At 36.5% G+C, this 22,429-nt stretch overlaps 1 long non-coding RNA gene across 1 annotated transcript; it reads left to right on the top strand.

Annotated features, from left to right (window-relative positions):
- Positions 1-687: 687 nt before the first annotated feature.
- LOC140324234 (uncharacterized) lies at positions 688-22,114 on the top strand. Its single transcript, XR_011919514.1, has 4 exons — positions 688-903; positions 8,694-8,769; positions 12,311-12,374; positions 13,745-22,114. It is a non-coding gene; the product is annotated as an uncharacterized lncRNA (long non-coding RNA).
- Positions 22,115-22,429: the final 315 nt, after the last annotated feature.

Below are 22,429 nucleotides of genomic sequence, written 5' to 3'. Positions count from 1 at the left end.
AGAACTCCGGCACATAATTGTATACAGTTATCCTATTTATATATTATGCTAAATTGCTCATCTTCCCAGTATTCATGGGAATGGAAAATCTATTTATATGATATTATTTGGAAAACATGATGTTGTTGGGGAAATTCCCATTTTAATAGCTTCATGAAGCTCGAAGCATCTCTTTATTTTATTTGCGTTTTCCCTGACAGCTGACTGTTAAGCATTTTCTATTTATAGCTGTATAGTGCTTTTCCTATACCGGGTTAGACAACAATCTAGAGTGGAGGAGGGAGGTAGAGCACCATGTATGTGTTTTATATAGATATATAGATAGATAGATAGATAGACAGATTTTTATATATAGGTTACATAAAAATACAGATAAATTTAACACATATATATATATATATATATATATATATAGTGATTTTGATGTTGCTTTGTTCTGAGAATAGCCTGCACAGAGAAGATAAAGCAGTTCCTGGCAGGGAAGTGGAAGAGGGGGGCGTTAAAATCAGAGTTTAATGCTGAGCTTCAGATAGATCCTTCACTGGCAGAATTAATGTGCTGCTATATATAGAAGCCTAGTGTTCCTAGGGGGAAACTTAATGATGCAATGACGTCACTGCAGGTCAGCTCCAGACTGGTGGAAGTCAGTTGCATGCATCTGGCTGCAGAATATTAGCAGGATGGGAAGGTACAAGGAGGGAATCACAGCCTGTACACCTAGAAACAGGCTGCTTTGCTATGAAATGCTTTGCAGCCACATGCAGCTTATTTACAGATTCCCTTCAACTATCCCTTGATTAGTCATATAGCTCATATACATGGATGCAGAAGCCTGAAAAAAAGAAGAAGGGAAGAAAAGATCCCACATCTATACTTACCTTCTGAACTGGAATTTGTTATAAGGTATGTGAATTTGACTTTCTTGAAAACATTTCTTCTAATAATACAAGATACATGTAGAATCTTTGCATCCCATGCCTAGCAACTGCTGCTCTCTACACTGAGATTCCTGATTTCTGAACTTGACACATATGTATACTTTAACTATGATGCTGTCATAATGACAGTGCCTTCATCCATTCTATTTACATGCCAATTAGATCATTATTTACCAGGTGCACACACGATTGCAATGAAAATCTTGATTTCCAGTTTTTAATGTAGACCTGTTGGCTTCTGTACTCCAGTTTTCCACCAGTTGCAATCCTGGTTTAGAAATGATACTAACAGAATTATAAAATAATAGCACCCATCACCAGGGTTTTTTACCTGTCTCCTGTGATTTTATATATACATAGATTCCTATTACTACCAGAGAGACAGTTCTCTTTGATAAATCAGATGTTGATGTGACATGAGATTACAGAAGCTCCCATCACATACAAGATCTGCTACCGGCCATAACTGAAAAACATACAGTAAACATACATGATCGGTATGCTGACTCGGAAAGGCTGCTGATAACATCAAACGTCTCCAGTTCAGATGTTTTGGCATGGATATAAGCAGAGTAATAAAAAAAAGGTAAAAATAAATGAATTTTTCTTTAACCTCACCATGCATACTCTTGGTACATCAAGGGTCTACAAATGAAACAAATTAGGAGCAAACACGTAGATGTATGTCATGACATTGTTGCACCAAACGCAGGCTTATTTAATAAGGCAAAGAGCAGTGTTATGTATAGTCAACGTTCTATAGACCATAGCAACCAATCTGATTTTATTGTAAGCTTTGAGATTTTATTGGTGGCTATGGTCCTATATACTTTGCACATCACCATTGCTTAGTGAACTACCGTAATGGATAAGCCCATATGTACTGCAAAATGCCACCTTGTATTCACAGACTCACAAGAAGGTCTATTGGTTTTCCCAGGCAACACTGTGCTGAATGAACAGCTGGGTTTTCCGCTATATGCCTGCATCCACCGACCCTGGGTAGTTCTTTCAGCTGTTTATCATCTGTTTATGATAGATGATGACACCACAGTCATCACCCCCAAGGAAAATGTTTCATTTTATACTCTGGAAATATGCCGGTTTGTAATCTCTTGTATAAAAGCTAATGTGTTGTACAGCACGTTGCCTGTTATTTAGATTAATATAAAGACATTCTCTTTTCTCGAGTCATATCGTTATATTTTTTGTAGCAATTAGGCTCCTATCATATGATAAAGTAAAATTCATATCTTCTAAAACTTGAAAGTCTTTGATGTTCATAAATAGCGATTTATATACAGAAAAAGGAATCTTCACTAAGTAAAGTGAAAACTGCTATTAACAATGACATTAAATAGGAACTTTTCCTGCATACGATTGGATGCTGGTGGCTTGGTAATCCCTCCCATAGTCTGTACCATGTACTGTATGTGTCTTAATTTCCTAACAATAATATGTATGGAAAAGAAACATTTAGACAGCTTTGCATTGCTAAGTGATGTTGGTTGGTTATCACTAGATTTTTATCTACTTGCAAATTCCCAAATTCTCAAATAAAAAGGGACCCAGGGATGGCCATACATGTTTTGTGAGAATATGCGGCCCTGCTTCTTTGTTAATCATTTAATAAACCTTAAAATGTACAGTAATGATATAATTAGCCATGTGTTACAGAAAGTACCCACCCCATGTGCCTACAGGTACAATGGTTTCTGGATGCTCTTGGGGACCTGAACCCAAACACCCAAAATACAATTTTGAAAAACTCCTGAGAATTCCTCAGTACAGTCCAAAATGTTATTTTCTGTCTTTTTGTGGAGCATTTGAAGTGTAACATCTTTGAACTGGGATGGATAGGAGGGTGCTAGAGCTTTCCTAACGAAAGTTTGCATTTGTAATGGGGGGGGGCAGAATGTAGAATAAATTGAATGACCTTTCATGGTTGAGATGAAATTTGATGTAAGAATGAAGTAAAGCAACACTTCTTCAGGAAGCAATCAGGCAACATACACAATTGTATGCCATGCAGTGTGGCAAGCCCTACCATTCCACTTGTCAAGGGCCTTGTTATATCCTGTCTTGCTTGATCTTCTCCTTAATGTCCCACAAAAATCTCCCCTATTGTTTTGAGCCTGTGCCCCAGATGCATATTCACAGTTGTCACAGGGGTAGCTCCAACCACCCAGTGCCTTCTGCTAAAAACCCACAAAAAGGAGCAAGTCTGTAGCTTTAATGGCTTGACCATGCTGACCATCCTTCGCCTGACCAGTACTGCAATAGCCTGGATCAGAAATGCATAGAAAGGAAGAAGAAATACCAGGCCCTGGTGAGCTACACTGTGAGATTTATTCCCTTTTATGTAATGCCAAGTTCACATGATTTGTGCTATTGGATGAAACTGTTTATTGTCTAATTAGGTCACTTAAGAAGGTGTTCCTCAAAATTAAAAATGGTGCATTGCCATTTGGCTTGCCAGAAACCAACCTAATTTTCCTGGTGCTCCATCTGCAGTTGGTTTGGATTCCTGTGGTGGTTTTTGGTGCATAAATACTTTATTAAAAAAAAATAAAACATATAGTTCAGACCTTAGTGCAGCAAAGACAGTTACAAGTAGCTGTATGTATCTAAATTCCAAAAGAAAACCTTGTGATTTTTTCCTTTGTGGTGTGAAAGAATGAAAGCCAGAAGCTGATTGCAATAGGCAACAATAAAATGGAAGTGTCTTATCTGCCGAAAAATGATGTTTGGCTTGATGTCTAACCCAGACACTTGTGCTTCAATATGGAAGATCATTTTCTATTCTATAATAAAGCAAAACAGTTTGGCCAAAGATAGCTTCAGCCTGTGATAGGATAGCGATGGAGAAGCAACACTCCAGAAAGATCACCCTATGCTCTCCCCTCCTATCAGAATGGTGTGGAGTGTAGTCCTCCCTTACAGTGCTGCCCCTTTCCCGTTCAGTAATATATTACAATGAATCAGGATTCATATTTTACTGATCTTTTGTCAGTATAACTGAAATCTGGTTGGTTGTTACTATTACTGCTCCTTTTGGCATAATAAAAAGCATTATGTGGTTATTACATGCATGAATTTTATGACAGTATTTGTGGGAGTAATAGAAAGGATAACCATTACGATAGCATTTGCATCATTGGCAGTTCACATCATAAAGGATCTGAGGATGTACAAAAGTGGATGCATTCTCTCTCAAAATTAGCAGCCCAAAACAGAAAACAGCAGGTATTTAAATATGCAGAAGGGTACAGCTATAACTCTTCTGGACCAGTACAGGAATTATTGTGGGTTACGTTGGGTTCATCCACTAGAATGGGGCCCATCCTGTCCATGTTTTTGTGCACTGTTGCTATGCATATGGAAGGTTGATGCTAGAAGGCATGTGCAGAGAGCAGCAGGGGCCCCCACCAGACTTTACATGCACAGCATATACATCAATAAATATATCTGCATATTTATAAAGCAGAAATTTAGCAAGTCTTTACCGGCAGTTAATTATTCCCTGTATTTGATAACACATGAAAAGGGAAGATTCACCTGCAGTGAACATTTAGTGATACATACACAAATTCACTGGCTCATAAATTTCCCCATAGCGCATGTTCACTGGCATCACCATCAAATTAAAGTATACACTGCCTACCACTAAACACGTTCACATTAACTAAAAAGCTGTGCTGAGCAAACTCATCAATTTTCCTAAATTCAAAAAAGAAAAAACAACATTAATAAATACATGTAACATAATGCAATTAAATATGTAATCCAGTGTGTAGTCAGGAAAGGCGTATATACTGTATATATAAAATTGGAGAATTTTGAGTATTCCTCCTAAATAGATAAAACATAATATTAAATTAACACTAACTTTCAAAGATTAAGTAGTGAGCTCAACAGACACCAAATAATAAAAGTAAATAATTACACCGGGCAATGCATTTTTTTTTTTAATTAGATCTTACACTTGTTTTTTTACTAATTTTTGGGTAGTGAATCCAGAAATGTCCCCAGTTTTTGCTATCACATCCAGTTTTTACAATACAGGGTACCCTCCATTTTTGTCAAAAAACATACAAATTTTACATACAATGAAAAAATAATGAAATAACTTGAATGTACTGTTTATTTAAATCTATTTTGTTCATACAAAGGATTTATTGTTACTCTATGACATTTGTAGCTTTTCCTGCAGTGTTCAGTGTTAGGAATATCCCACCGGATGCTCCAACAATAGTCAGCCATCATATGTACATCCCTTCTACCCTGATACCGTCCTTCCATGACCTTCAAATCTTGGTGGAACTGTTCACCTTGCTCATCACTGACTGCACCAAGGTTTTCCGAGAAGTTAAAAAGATGGCTATGCAGAAAATGCACCTTGATGTTCATATTGCAACCAAGCATTTTGTAGCTCTCCAAGAGTTTCTGGACAATTTCTGTGTAATCTTTTGCTTGTGTGTTTCCAAGGCAGTCCTTGACAATGGCTTTGAATGATAACCAAGCATTCTTTTTGACTTCTGACATTGTCCTGATGAAATGTTCATCTTTGATGAGCAGTTGGATCTGTGGACCATCAAACACACCAGCTTTTTTCAAATGACAGGCCAGGAAATGCCAAAATTAGGTACTTGAAACCCAGTTTCATGTGCAGAGGCATGTGCAGCTTTTTTCTATCAACAAGTGGCTCATGTAGAATGTTTGGATCCCCTGGTTTTAGGGCAGATCTTGGAGGCCAATTCCTTTCCTTCCAATGCCTCTTACAAGCTCTGCTGTCCCACATGCACAGATAACAGGGATACTTGCTGTATTTGCGTTGCTGACCAAGAAGGAAGCATACCATTTTAAGGTCAACACAGATGACCCAACTGTGTTGGTGATATTGCTACAACTCAATGACTCTCTTTATGTCTGCATATTCTTCACAAAGAGAAACTGAATGGCCAATTGGGACTGACCCAAATATATTGCCATTGTGAAGGAGGACACACTTTAGGCTCCACTTTGATCTATCGATGAATAGCTGCCATTCAGTTGAGTTATAGATTGAAATTCCCAATTCCTCCAATAAACCAGGTATGGTATGGCAATACACAAAGCCACTTTCAAAAGCCACGTTCTAAAGTACTGCAGAAATGCAATTTCTCTGGTTCGAAAGATCTCTTTGTTTCTCTGGCAGAGAAAAGCTATACCAAAGTAGGGTAGGACTATGTATTACTGGCATGATCATCAGAAGAAAATAAAGTGAAACAACCTTGAATATGAAAAAAGTGCATCCGCCATTTTTGTTCTTTTTTAAGATACGCTTTAATAAGAATTCCAGTGCTGTGATATCACTGTGCAAGCATTACATTGTTTGTGCACTAGAAAATACTACGATAAAACTTCATCCTATTGAGAAAAAAAGATTTTCTGTGATTGGTAGCGCATTTAACTGTATGTGGTACAGTAAAATCATCTATTATCCTAACATCCAAATATACGTTACCCTATAATGTGAAATGTTCCTTTTTACAAACAGCTTATTATCTCCATTCATTATTTATGAATCCCAAAAACCATTCGCGGGAAGGTCTGGCAATATTTCCTGTAAGAATTGAAGGGTATCTTTATAGCCTTTAGTTTTTATAGTCAAGCTTTTCTATTTTCAAGCTTCATATACAGCCTCACAATGTCTCTGGGCTATCCTCTGCATCCCGCTTCACTAACCATTGGAAATCCTCCCAACAGCTTGCTCTTCTCTGGTGTTATACTTCATTCCAGCTTCTGGCTAAATTTCTCAACTTCAACTCATCTTTATGCTGCAGAGACTACAGGCAACCTGGATATCTTTTACATGTATTCTGGTCTTGGAAATGCCTTACTAGCTTTCAGAGATGAGTTTCCCTAATCATTTTTAAATCTACTGGTGTCTTCTTTAACTCTACTCCCCATTTGGCTCTACTGAGCCTTATGACAATATTCCTCCCATATTCAGGCCATTACCCTTGGACATTGTAAGGCTAGCGAATGGAAAATTTCCCAGCTACAAATGTACCTGAACTAATCCATGACATCAATTTACGAGGCATCTTGGAAAGCATATAAAAGGACATCACTGGAAGAATTTTACAATAGACAAGACACTTAGTATTTCGAAGGAACAGCTTCTCACTCTCCTGAGATGTCTGTGAAGGTTCTCATTTGTCCAGGTCATTGTATATCTAGTAATAGTTAGTCACATTTAACAGGACTTTTTTTTGTATTGTTGAAATAATTGTTGAAAATTTCTAAGCTGCTTCATCAGTTGCTTGACCAGAATTGACGAAGCAGACTGGAAGGCTGTGAAAAGTCTTAAACATTAGAAGAACAAATCCAGCTTAATGTAACCACCTACTAATAGATATTAAACTTCTGAAATACTCTGCTTACATCATCCACCTGAATAGTGAGGGCCATTTTCAAGTCTAATAAATATAAAAAGTTTATCCTCACCAACATAAAAGGTTTCAAAGTATACAACTACTCTTAATTACAAGGTATGCAGTTAGCTTAAAAGATCTTTATCATTAGCATTAGAATACATGAGCAGTAACAGCCTGCTCACTTTAAACTCGCCAGTAGATTGTCTGTGTGCTGAATGCTGACGCGTTTCAAGGGCCATAACCCCTTCCTTAGAGCTGCCAATCACAAAAAACCCTTCCTCCTATATAGTCCATAAAAACTTGCAGTTAACAAGACCATGAATTAGGGCATCACAATATTCTAAAAGAATGCATACTGTATCAGAAAGGAAGAGGAAAATTCATCTGCATATGTATTTCTTTAACAAGAAAAATGATTTACACATGTTTATACACATCAGTGAAAGGTTGTTACAGTTAAATTGCACAGATGTGTGTGTATGCAGGTTTAAGGAGAATCACAAGGACTGTTGCAGTGGGCAAATTGGGCTAATGGTAATGGGTAAATACAGCTTGTATTTTTTATCAATTTGAGGTGCATTTAAGACCATTTTATTCATTGACAGCTTCATTTGTCCGGACCCATTTTTGTCTTGCATTTGACCTACTTGCTACTGCTTTTACATCGTATTGCCCTTAAATAATAGTAAGTGTCTCCATTCTGTTCAATTCTCAGAAAACTGTCTTTTTTGGTTAGAATTACTTATACTGGTCATACCTCTACCTTATCATTGTTAGTAGCATAGTAGCATAAAAGACCATTGTTGTTGAACAGATACCATAATACATAAATACAAAAATAACATGTCCTCCTAATAAAGAAATAAAGGGGTCATTGTATTCAAGCACACTTCCCTAAACAGTTTACTAAGTTAAATTTAGAGCTTTTGGCTTGCTGAAAGTTCATGGTAATGATATTTTCTGTAAAGTCAATTTAGCCAAAAACACTCCCTTAATCCCAAATCTTCACCAGCCGCTGTTTTTCCCTTGAGATAGGCTGGCAATAACAACATTTCTTCTATATGAATATGCAAGCAAATGTGCATATTTGTACAATAATCATGTGTTATAAAGATTGTTCAGCTGCCAGCTCATGAATACTTGTGTGTAACAATATGCTATATAGATCATTAAATTCCTAGTGTTTTGCTCAGTTTATTACCTGCATGATAATTGGCTTTCTGTTGGTTAACATATTGAAGATCTTCATCCATATAGATTGTGTATCATTTTCTAGTACCATATTAGATTATTAGAATATGCTTTCTGCTCCATCCTGTATTTATTGTTATAGGTGAACGGATTGGGTGGAACCATTTATCAATCCACCAATCTGCCAGTTTGCCTTCAGCTCTTCATTTCTACAAACAGTAAGTACATGGCTTCAAATTACTCTGGGATATATATTCATTACATATAGCACACAATGATACATTTCCTTTCTTTCTCTACATAAAAAAATATTTAAAAACATGAAAATCCTAAGAAACGCCTGTACCAAGAAAATATGGAGTCTCCTAATCCTAAATCCAAAGGTCCGTAGCCCAGAACAATTTATTAAATAAGGCATTTTGACTTTACTCTGACTTTGCATGCTTGTTCTGGGTCAGTGACTCAGAAAGTACTGAGGCTAGGGAACTGTTTTTGCTAAGGTCAGAAGTAAATATATTTGTATTGGCTGGCTTCAGAAACTATGCTGTCTTCTGTTTCCTGCATTCATTTTATAGATTGGGGAAAATACATTGACATGCATTGCCATTACCATTAAATATTCCTACAATGCATGTCAAGGTCAAACGAACATAAACTTTTTAAACCAACACACATCACAGCAACATGCCGTTGGGAAACCTGTGCACAGCCGTTACATGCATGCATTGATGTAAATGAGGCCACAATGTGTCAAAGATTTAGAAAGTAATTATATCCACTTCATCTATCAAACTGTCTGAAATAGAAGTAACACTTCTGTGGTGTTAGGTCACTTTAAGGAAGAGGGGGGTATGCCTATAGAATTTACTAGAATGCTCTGGCCTTTGGTTTTTCCCCAGGAAAGTCTGTTTGGTTCTTTCCCAATGCTTTTTATTAGAAGAGATGCTGCTGGAGATGGGACCTGCAGGGTGATGTTAGTTGACAGGAGCCCACATGTGCTTGATTTTGGAACTATCCCCGCAAAAGTGACCTACTCCAGATAGGGGAGGACAGGATTTGTGCAACCGAGTTCCATTATGACAAATTGCCATCCATATTAGGAGCTGCTGTCACCTACACTTTGCAGCCCTGTCTTCTAATGCTAAGTTTACAAATAAATACCCCAAGACTTAAGATGGACTGAGCCCGGGAGATTTTTACACACCACATCAGAGGGTAACCTGAGAAAATTCAGCCACTCCTGTGGGGGAGAATGCTACAAAAGAAATGTCTTGTACAGCACTTTTGTTGAATAGCAAAACTGTCTACCAAAAATGACAGAGAAAGAATCTAATTGATAGTAATAGAACAGCACAAGCAGCTCTTATTGTAAAGTTTTATGCCTACTGCACCAGTTTTTCTTTTTGTTCTACACATTTATATACGGCATACATTATTTTATAAATGGCCAGTTTGTTGCAGAATATTAAACTTATTTTGTATTCAGAAATTACAACATTTTTCTACTCTGAAATACATAATTAAGCCATTACAACTTGAGTAAACTTTCTAAAATGTTTTTCTTATTATGTAATAGAATTATTTTTATATCTAAGTATATTAAATAGTGGAATCACTGCAATTTGACAATCACTTTAGTATTGCAGAAATAATTTGAAAGCACAGAATAGATTGCAATATTTACTTTATGGCTGATCACCCAGTTACCCAATTAAATACTGAAATACTTTTACACACACAGGCACAACGATGCTGTAAAATTCAATCTTAATAACTGTGCACTTCGATCCAAAAATGTAATTTTAAACTTGCATTTTTGTTTTTTCAAACTGCATATATTCTTTCATTTATATGATGGTATGTAATTACAGGTAGTCCCCAGGTTACATATGAGATAGGGACTGTAGGTTTGTTCTTAAGTTGAATTTTGTATGTAAGTCAGAACATGTACATTATTTTATTAAATGCAATTAGGAAAGATGTTTGTCTCAACATATTATTAGGCAGCATGGTGTCAGTACAGTGTTATTGTATAAAATCTTCACTGTGAGTTAATCACAAACAAAGCAAGAAAAAATAAGCCTAGACATTCATTACCTTCTGGAGCAAGCTGTGCTTTGATATGCAAAAATAAACAACTGCAGAGTTTGTCTTGGTCATTAAAGAGTTACAAGATGTTGCAGAACAGAAAAAAAATTCTTCTGCAAGTCATCCGAACTGCCCCCTCCCCCCATCATGCCTATGTTTTGCACAGGAGCGAACAGGAATGCCTGGTTCGTATATAGGAGTCATCCGTATGTCCGATGTCCTTAACTTAGGGACTACCTGTACATGAATTGATGTAAACAGCCAAATACACAGGTGAAATGCATAAGGAAGCTGTTTTACCTGACAAACACACACCGCACAGCACAGAAAGCCTGATTTTCTCTGCTGCAGTTAAATAACTTAGGTCTTCTCTATCCACCAGCCATTAACTGGGTATTAAAAGAAAAAGCAGGAAAGTAATTAAGTGATCTCTCTGTCCTCCTGCTTTGGACTTCTGTGTTATTTGTTAGCATTGCCGATCAAATCACAGGCTCTTTTTACTGTCTCTCCCTCCCTCAGTTCTAGCTCTGCTGTATAGGAAACTGGAAGATGCTCATATCAAGTCAAGTTACAATGCATGCCTATTAAAACATTTATATGTAGTATTAAGGTGGGGCTAAATCTTCCCAGCCTTTTGGCTTAGATCAAGTGTAGTATCTGCTCCTATCAGTGGCCAGGAGTGAAAACGACACTGCCATCCTTACCGGAGGGATGGGAGTGGATCAGTACCACCTAACAGGATGCGGGACCAGATGGTGATGCTCTGTAAGGGGCAGGACTAAGACTTAACTCCTCTAAAAAAGGGCCGAAGGAGGCCAGTGACCACCCTAAGACCCAAATCCTGACTGGTGAAGAATAAAATAAACTTACCTGCCCATTTACAGTCTTTAACTAAAAACACTCATTGCTTCTCGCTCCATTGTGGGCACCAACATCTTCAACAGTCCTCTTTCCAGGTTTAGGATCTTTAGCTATCTTTATTGTCCAGGCAAGAATGACACCACTCTTGCACAGGAGTTCATTCATTACCAGCAGCTATCCATGCCCCATGGACTTGAAGAAAAGGTTTTAAACAGGCAGGAAAGATTATTTAATTGCAGAGGGGTAATGTCTGCTCTATCTGCTATAAACTTACTGCTCACAATGTTTTCTTATTTAAGTTTAGTTCCGCCTTGGTGATTACAGAGCTGCATTAATTTGTGTCTTTTATATTTGCATGGAGTTCAGAAATATATTGATTGCTGCAAGCAGTATTCCTCAGTCTGCTAGATGTGGATGAATGACAACCGACCTTATTTTTCTTTTTAACACCATTATATATATTTTCCTGTTTCATCCAAACTTGAAGAAACTACAAATAATGTTATAAAACAATAACACTTTCACATGTTGTCACTCTATTTCTAGTTATATTTGTCAGTTCCCTGGTGTCTCTATAAATTCTGGGTAAAAGATGACACTGCCTTTTAGTTAAGAATTTTATGTGTCCAAGTTTGCCATTTAGGTCTTGCCAAAGGATAGTTTTGTCTTCTGTTCTTCTCTGTGTGAAGTGTCTGCAATATCTTAGAATTTGTTACTTTTCACTGCTTTACCTGTGCTAATAATTTGTGTTTCTTGCTTCACTGACTGACCTTGAAATGCTGCCATTTTATTGCCTTATACCAATTGCAGGAATGGACACTTTCTGTACAGAGTGAAATAGCCGAAAAGCCAAAAGGCAAGATTTCCCATCCAGGTAATGTGATCTTCTCTCCTAGTTATTTGATTGATTGGAACAAAATGTGCTAAAAGATATAAACTGATTATAGCGAATGGTGATGACATCTTCGGATAGAGCAGCTGACAAGTGTGAAGAATGATTTAGTTATCTAACATGCAATGAAAAAGGTTCCTCTTGTATCCTGGATGGCCCTTACATGCTGCCAACCTGAGCTCACAGATACGGCTATGCCCCATCATTCATATGGTCAAACTGAAGGGAAGGAGATAAGGTGACAAGTAGCAGTGATCCCAATGTGATATATAATGGGTGAGCATTATTGTAGAATATGTCTCAAATGCATACAATAATACAGACAGCATCGAACAATGAGGAGAGAAGGAAATGCAGTTAAAAGAATTTCTGTATTATGGTGAAACAAACACATTTTAATGAGAACAAAATATAGGGTTAGGGCAGTAGTTCTGAATTAAGCATCCTTGTATTTCTTGAAACATCTGTCCTTCCCCAGGCACAAATGAATAGATTGAAAAACATGCAAGTAGTGCCTGCAAATGTAGCACAAAGTGAATGCTTTGCTGCACATGACAGGTTTGTTCTTTTATAAGTTTTCTAATTTAATGGCACCTTCACAGGAGTTTCCTTCTGAATGCCATATGTAAATATCCTAAGGGTCTTTTCAAGTTCTTTCAAATTTCTACTAATTTAATTATTCTTCTCTTTTTTTCTCTTTTTTTTCTCTTACTCCCACATCTTCTTCCTAAACAAAAATACTTTTCTGAAACAAATCTTTCTCTTACTTTTCTCACTCCCTAACAAAGTTTTTATTCACAAGAATAAATTCCACTGCTTTATCTCACAAGCAAAAATCTCCCCCTAGCACAAATCCACCTCCTTACTCCCCCATGTGAAACACTCACCAGACTTCAGATGCACAACCGTACCCAGAAGATAAAAGCCTTGCCATGTTTACTTTTGGCTCAGTAATATCATAAGGAAAAGGAAATGCTGTGAGAACATTTTTGGTTCTGAACTGTTTTGCATGTGAGGTCTGTTTAGGGCATTTAGGACGATCAGTACTATGGGAAAAGAAGTCCTCCCATGCTTACCTTGTCTGTGCCATGTGACACATGCAAACATCGTCCAGGAGCCTGGATGAGATTTTTTGGTTCTACACTGCTGTACATTAGTTCTGTATAAGCCATTTGATAGTTGCTATAAATTAGTCATCCTTGACTTTACCTTTGTGCATACAAGGATTCATTTTAACAGTGAGCTTTGAAAGCAGAGCAATTTTTAAAAAAGAGATAAGACTCTTGCTCGCATAAAAAAAAGAGGTACACATTGGAAAATGTTGTCTTTTATGTTGTATCTTTTTTTCCAAGGAATTTAAGGTGACTGATGCTGTTTCTTCAACTTTTGCATTTTCATTTCTGACCGCACCAAGCAGATCTGTGCTGTCGTGGTCAGTTTTCATCCCTGTGATGCGGATAGGGGACATAAGACGCCATGCTTACACAAGAAGTGCAAGTCAGTTTTTTAAGCACACCTGAGCTCCCTACCTCCATTCCCATGGCACAGCCAACCTGCAGGAAAACAGAACAGAAGGAAACTCAGCATACACAGACAAGAAAAAAGTTTCCCTCTGTGTAAAGAAACAGCTTTGCTTTAATAGAGAATACAGTGTTGGCAATGGGTCTACAAAACAATTTAACCCCAAACAATTTTAAAATAGCAAGTCCAGCAAACAAATTGTCTGCTGGGGAGTTTACTACAAAGATTACCACAAAACTCATGAAGTGTGAGAGATGTCCCTTCTGATCCTTAGGTGACAGAAGTTTATATACTCTTTTGTGTTTATTCATTGGTGTGCAATTTTGGCATATCTGAAAAGGTAACAAACTTGAAAATGTTCTAGAAAAAAGGGTGGATGGATCTGCAAGCTCTGCAGGCCATAACATTAAATCATGTGGTGGTTGTTCTGGCATTCAACTTAAACCTTGGATTAGTTGAGGGAGGACAACAATCACTTGATACCACCATGTGTATATTGTCGTTATAACTTACTGTCTTTACTGTGGCAGCTAATATATCAAAGGTGCTGTTTTCACATGTCAGAGCAGTGGGTTTCCAATGTGATCTTTCTTGCTGGAGGATCCTGAGTCTTCACTATTTCCCTAACAATATTCTCCTTTACACTTACTCAATCACTTATAATACAACAATATCTATGTAGTTCTTCCTCTGCTGTCAGCTGTACACTGTTACCAAAATGGAGCATTAAGTCACCCAGTGAAGGAACTTCAGCAGCAAGATCTGTTCATGGAGTTCATGGCTCTGTTGCTCCAATTTTTACAAGTGTAAGATAATGGAGATACCTAGTAGATAAACCTGAGAACACAAATACAGACATCTTGCTGTTAAATTGGTAACTGAAGTTACAAAAAGACTTTATATCATTTGTTTGTACAAAAAAAGTTTAAAGAATAACTAAACAATGACAAAAAATTACATTGCATGTACAATGGCATTAATATTGTTTTTACAGAAAGAAGGATTAAACTTGGGAGCCATCTTTACACAATCAGCGCTTCTCTGTCTCTCTCAAAGCTTTTTGCGGTCTGGGCTTGCTGTTTTTAATCGCAGTATCCAGGAAGCCCTTATCCCAAAAAGAATTTGCGAGGGAGGTATATCATCAAATGTAATGAAGCTGTAAGGTATAGCGATGCCGCACCATGCCATCCACTATAATTCTCTCCATCAGGGATAAAAATTCAGAGACACAATATTCACCATACATTCATATGTCAGAGCTTGGCACCAACATATTTTTTTTATGAATTATATTATTGTTACACTGCAATTTTATTAGGAAAAAAATATTGTAAAGTAGCAAGTATAGAACTAGTTCCTAAATAGTTGAAATTTTATGATGCAACTGGCATACCAAACTAATTTTGGTAAATAAACTATTGTGTCTCGTGTGTCTCCCTAATGTTTTATTACTGACAATTCTTAACTTGAGATCAAGAAGAAAAAGAAGAAAGCTTTCTTTAAATGAATTCCAGCAATATGGGTAAGTTATTCAGGTGGGTACATTAGATCAATATCATGTGGCTCACTTGGATACTTTTTGGATTATACCATATTGTGCTCTTGTTGTCTATAATTTTGTAATAGTATTACTGAGAAGTATTGTGGTTAAATGTAATGCTAGAACCATTACACGGCAAGTGTTAAATATGGCATTTTGTTCTAGTAACAAAGCTTCACCTTATATGTTAACTAAATAAATAAACACAAAATGGCACAAACATAATATAAAACTGCAGGACATAATAAAATGACTAAATCTTTGTCAGAACACAGTCTACATGGAGTTTATATGTTTCTTCCTGTCTTTGCATTGGTTTCCTATCATATCCAAGAAATATACTAGTGTAAATGGCTTACCCCCAAAAACAGGCATTAGACTTTGATTTGCTAAGGATATTAGCCTCTAACCTCAGAGAGATAGATAATTAGCCTTTGGACTCTGTAAAGCGCTGAGTATTGTCCATTCTACAAACTTGCATAAGACTAATAAGCTACATATTTAGGGTTGCCAAAGATATCATTTTTATCATTCTTCCTTTTGAACACAATTGAAAGAATAAATGATCAATGCCATTGGTGCGGTGTGGCCCCCCGGCAGCTGGCACCTTGCCAGCTGCTCAGTGACTTGCACCACAGTGCTGATTCCTGCAGAACCAGTATTTGCACATTTGACACGTGGCAGCAGTAAATGGTACCAGTACCCCCATGGAGCCGTGAGATGGTACCTGCAGCGTCTAACCAGAGGCAGCAGTTCCCTGGTATTCGGAGTGGTAACCGCACTGCAACCTTATGACCATTATGAATATAGTTTAAAAGGCCTAATCATGGGTTCTCTATGTGTTATAATGGCCAATAAAACCACTATGTATACTTTAACAACTCACTTACTGAGATGACTTCGTTCTTCTTCCAAATTCAAATACCAGATACATTCTATGCACAAATAAATATAAACATGTGCCCTTATACTACTTGAATTATTTAAGTTGACTATTAATGCAATAAATATCAGTTCTAATGACTTGAAAGACTATTAACTCCATTTTTATAAGGTATTTCTTTCACAAAGAAAACTCAAATCACTTGTGCTTACTAGGCTATATACAGCCTTGGGCTGGGCATAGACAACAGATGTCTTGCTGAGAAAAACAGGTGAAGAGACATCTGTTCATCTGCAAACTCCTAGCTTCATTGCCAGGACCCGCTGTGAGCTCCTCTGAAACTCAGGTGACAGGTTTTAGTTACTAATTCACTGTTATACTTTGGAGAAAATGGGAGAATTGGTGCCAACGTGCACTGAAATCTCAATGTTTCAATCTAATTGGGTCACAGCAATTTAATATGGTCTCAGCGTATAAATCCCCTAAACATTGTATCCTAAATCCAAAATGTTATGTGGGATATCCCAAGAATCTGGAGTTTTATGCATAAAACAGCATTATACATATTTATTGTCAGTTACATCTGATAAGTATATAGAAATATCCTAATTAAAAAAATATGTTTATGTATATTCAAATAACACTTGAAAAATTAGAGTAGAAATAGTAAGATGTACCCTTAGGACATCTACTTTTATCAGTGGTGTATTTATCAGTATTTTCTTTGGTGAATCTGACATTATGGCATCTTTGGAACATATTATGAAGTCAGAAATAATGTAAATTCTGTAACTTACACATGAAATTTCAGAGCATTAGGTCATGATTAATTGTCATCATTCAATATTTTTGGTATATAAAACAGTTAAAATGTCAAGCTGGGAAACTGCATTTAAAATGTGAAATGTGGGGAGGTCGCTATTATATATATAAAAAAAAAAAAAAAAAAACAAAAAGACAGAGAAAAACTTTTTTTTACCAGCCTGCTATTTAAATTAATATATTTTTTATTGTATTATTTTCTCTGCTAAGAGTTTCAGTGGGGTGATAGATGCAAAATCTGTGATAGAGTATATGCAAACTTACAAGGTTTGAATCACCAGAAGTTTTATTCTGTATAAGTAACTTCCCAAGCTTGCTCTTATCACGTAAAAGACTGGGATATAATGTCAGCTAAGGAGTTCTTGGGTATTCTTACTTGGACGTCAGCATTCTAAACCTGATAAAACTGCTTGAACCTGTACATCAGGGATCGGCAAAGTTTATGGTCACTAGGCCATTTATGGGGTGGGCAGGAGCACACTAGGCCGGACCCGCCCTAATGGCTCCCTGAAGTGAAATCCCTCTCCTCTGTATGCATTGAGGAGGAGAAGGATTTCCCTTCAGGGAGCTTTCCCTATTTACCGCGGCGGCGGAAGTATCATGCCGGCCACGGTAAATAGGGGAGCCACTGCAAGGGGTTGGCACCAGAGCTCCTGTGACTCCGGCTCTGGTAGTTCCTAATGTCCCCTGGCCGATCCGCTGGCAACCCGTGGCTCCAGAGCTGCGGGTTGCCGGCTGGCATTAGGCCTGGGGGCGTTAGGCCAGAACGAACTACTGGCTAGGCCGTATCTGGCCTAAAGGTCGGAGTTTACGGACCCCTGCTGTACATGATCCTAACAGAATACAATGGGTTCCAATGGAAATGGGAAGAATTCAGCAGGTGCTAACCAGGCATCCCCAAATCTACAGTCCATGCAAATCTATCCAAAATGTGGAAAAGATCCAGAGCCCCATAACAAACATTTCTTCGGGTAGATAAACAATCTGAGGGTATACATATACACCTCCTAAGGGTAGGCACATAATAAACTGATACTGGGAACTGGGAACACCATACAATAGGATAACCATATGAATACACATTTATTGAAACATTACATTGTTTCTATTAGCTTTAGATTGTAAGCTCTTCGAGGCAGGGTCTTTTCCTCCTCCTGTGTCACTGCCTGTATTCACCTGTCATTTGCAACCCCAATTTAATGTACAGCGCTGCGTAATATGCTGGCACTATATAAATTCTGTTTTATTATTAATAATAATAATAACAAATAATAAATTCAAACTAAAAGGCAGAACTTTTACTGATATATTTTTGTTTTTGTTTTTGGGGGGGGGAGCTTCTGCATTCTGAATCTTCCCTAATACCATCCACTTCATACCTTCATATCTTTCAGTATTCATAAAATGTCTCTTTTCTTTGTGTTCATTTTATGGCTTTGTGCAATCATCTAGGTTAAGATATATCTTAATGTTTTTTTTGTTCATTTACATACAGTTCTACTATTCAAAATGTAGCACGTGTCTGTTATTTGAACTGGGAAGAGGATCTAGAAAATCAAGGAGTCATACTATTTTAAATCAAACCAAATGGACATGTGGACATTTATTAACTATACTTGCTATAGTTAAAAACTAATATTTGCAATTGCTATTTTTACAATTCTATCAGATTGGATCAGTATGGTACAAAGGAATGATTAGCAATACCAGAAAAATACTGTCACTCACAGCAAGGAAAATTTCAATGTTTTGAGTTTTATGGGCACACCAAAACCTACTGTATCTGGCATTGGTTTCCTCCATGTATTCCATGTTTCTTTATACACAAACATTGGTGGAGTCCCAAACATCCTACATAGCCTGAAGCTCGCTTATAATATAGGCTAATGCTTAATTTAAGTGTTATGACAAATTTGCAATGAAATGTATATTGATACCAATACTATAAATAATCAATTACCTTCATTGTTTTTGAAGTACTCTGTCTTTTTAGCTGTTGTCTAGTCTTTGTACCAAATATTTCTGAGGGGTGCTTTGCACACTGATTTCAGTGGGATCATATGTAGAAGGTTATAGGGTTATTTTAACTATATAATGAAGACTTGTGATTTGTTTCATGATGGGTATCATCATATCTAAATGGACACACCATCATCATCTATACATATAAGTCACAAATTACTGCATAATGGCAAAAAAATGAGCCAAAATAAGAAATCAAATAAACACTGTACAGTAATTTTGTGAATAGAGACACAATGCAAGACATATGAATGGCACAAGATTAATAGTTTTAAGGCTGGTCAAAATAGTAAAAAATATGACCCCAAATGGAGCCTATTTACTAAAATGTTCTGCCATTTTACGCAAAATTCAAAAGCCACCAGGACTAAATGTCAAGTTTGACTTCATGTACTTTCTGTAAACATGCATGCAAAAGTTATATTTGTACATACAATATGGAAATGTAAGTTGGCATTAAGGAAAAAACATAAATTGAAAAAAAGCCAGTTGAACCCTTAGGACCATTTCATTTTTTAAAACCTGGGTATCAAAACCGTTCAGAAATTACTTACTTATTTTTATATTTTGGGTTTTTTATTGCTAATCATAATCATAAAATCTTTGACATAACATGTTTATAAATCTATAATATTAATATAATAATAAAAATAATAATAATAATAATAATAAATACAGTATAATAATAATTTATCTGCATTACAATACTTGTTATTACTTTGTCACTAGGTGGCGCTACTGTAGTGTTGTATACAGCATTGTAGGCCTGCGTGTGGCACCTTGACTTATGCAGTGTTAGAACATCCCACAAGATGGCACTGTGCTCACAAATTATAGCACTTTGGTGTTCCATTTTTAATAGGATAAAACATATATATGCTATAATTTAATTTTAATATACCTGTGTTTACTATTTCTCTACTTTTATGGGGGTTTGAAAATTATTAAATGAAAAAAGTCTCATTTTCTGAGGATTCCATTTCTTTTTCCTACACCAGTTAATAATTTATGCCACACAGAGACTGATAGTGAATATGTTGGTGAACATTTTAGGAGAATACCTGGAAAAAATACAATTCCCATCTTTATAAATGTGTAAAATAATCTCTGCATACTAAAAGCTGACTGTAATCATATAATGTAAAAGAAAATTCATAGATTTCATAATGAAGTCAGGAAAGTGTTGAAAATCATAGCATGATGTCAAATATTTGATGAAATATCTGTGATAAAATCACCCCCTCACCAGGTAAACCAAATTCTAAATATGTCATTTTTTTACTGAAATTTGAAATCCCATATTAACAAAGTTGGAATCCTGGCATTTGGTTAGTTATACTTAGGTAGAACTGACTATAACATTGTATAAGTTGTTTTAGTTTTATATTGTTTAAGTTTATTTATTGTTTCCAATATACATGTAAATCCATTCAGTAAACTCCTAAGTTTATTATTTTAATATTTTTAAATCCACCGACCTGGGGATCCCATGGTCTTGCACAGGGATTTTCCATTAAAGTGTGACAACGTTCCATTCCTGTGTCCCAGGTGTGCTCCTGCATCATCACCTTGACACACGAGATTCCAAAGGAGACTATGAGTGGCATTTCCACTTTCCTTTTGTAATAAAGACAAGGCCCATTGTAGTCATGTGTCCCCGGGGCCATACTGAAAATCCATGTATGTAGATATGACTGCAAAGAGACTGCAGATTAGTAGCACAAAGCTCGAACAAAAAAATAGTATTTTTTAAATTTGTAATTACTAACAGTTTTGTTTCAATAGAGCTCATAGATTGCAGGTAAACGTGCTTGTACTTATAGTTCCATAGACACTGGATTTGGAATTGTCTATCGGCATATGTGTTACTCACTCAGCACTTTTTAAATTACTTCTCTGCAATATTTACCAGCTAGCCTATTTGAGTTTTCTAAATAGCAACAGAAGTTGCTGGAGAATCCAGGCAATCTGCCCAGATTCACCTTCTGAAAAATGTATAAGTACACCTTGGCTCTCAACCCTTTCTTAAGAAGTAAAATATAATTATAAAAACATATTGAAAATGCCCCATAACTGCCAATCTCTTCCATCAAAGGAGGAAAACTTGGCAAACCAATATTAATGCCTGTGTTAAAGGTAAAAAATCAGGCTCTAAAATATATATGGTAAGTCCTTGTAGTTTAGCACAAGATATCCTTTGCACATTTTATGATGATATAACCTCTTACTGACAGACATGACAAAGCAGATTTAGCGCGTATCTTTATTAGGTTCATTCACTAGGTTCCTCCCTTACTGTCTGTCACTATAGCCCTAAGCTAAATGTATTGGGAAGGGAAGTTACACGTGAGTCATCATAGTCCAATCTGCAGTCTGTCCTCTAATTAGACATTAGCATGCCTAGCCATGACTACGAGATACCAATGTACACCCATGTCACACCCCAACATACAGTTTCACATATAAATTATGAGCATATAGTGGGAGGACAAAATAACAGGAATACCACATGAAGAATTAGGTTAGCTTTGAAGTAACTAAATCACTATTCCAAACACAGTTGAATCATATTAAGTTGGTTGTCTTGGTCTGTGTAAGCCATAAAATACATGGCTGAAACTTAAAGCCTGAAGAAATAAAAAGAAAAAAATAGTATGGTCTCATGAGTCTCCTTTCATACTGTTTGCTTTATCCAAATTTGTTTAGGTTTGGAACCCAAAAAAGAAGACTTTTGATTGTAATATTTTGTGCAGGCTGTTAAAGCAACTAAGTGGCTACCTGTAATAGTATTGGGAACTTACCTTACTGCAGACATAGGGCCTGACTTATTAAAGCTCTCCAAGACTGGAGTAGATAGACTATCATGGGTGAGGCTGGGTTACCCAACAAACCTGGAATAGATTTATTAAAATAATTTGTTATTATTTGGCAAATGTTTTCAATCCTGAACCAAGTCCATTCCAGGTTTGTTGGATCACCCAGTTTCACCCATGATAGTCTATATTGTCCAATGATTTCTGCATAATTAGCAGATAATATAGGGCCATTTTACAGGACCAGATATGTTTTTATGAGATTCATATTTTCCAGAATAATAATGGTACCCTAACCCCCAGATAATAACATTAAAACAATATTTTTGTTAAAACCTAAATCATAAAATCCATTTTTGGGTTCCCTATAAATGAATCTGATAACATTAGTTTATGCTGACACATACAGTAAGATTGGACAAAGACTGGAAGCCCG

This window comes from Pyxicephalus adspersus, chromosome 2 (assembly GCF_032062135.1).
Source record: "Pyxicephalus adspersus chromosome 2, UCB_Pads_2.0, whole genome shotgun sequence".
NCBI classification, from domain to species: Eukaryota; Metazoa; Chordata; class Amphibia; order Anura; family Pyxicephalidae; genus Pyxicephalus; species Pyxicephalus adspersus.
Note: the sequence above shows the minus strand (reverse complement) of the source record. Positions and strands in the feature narration are given on the sequence as shown.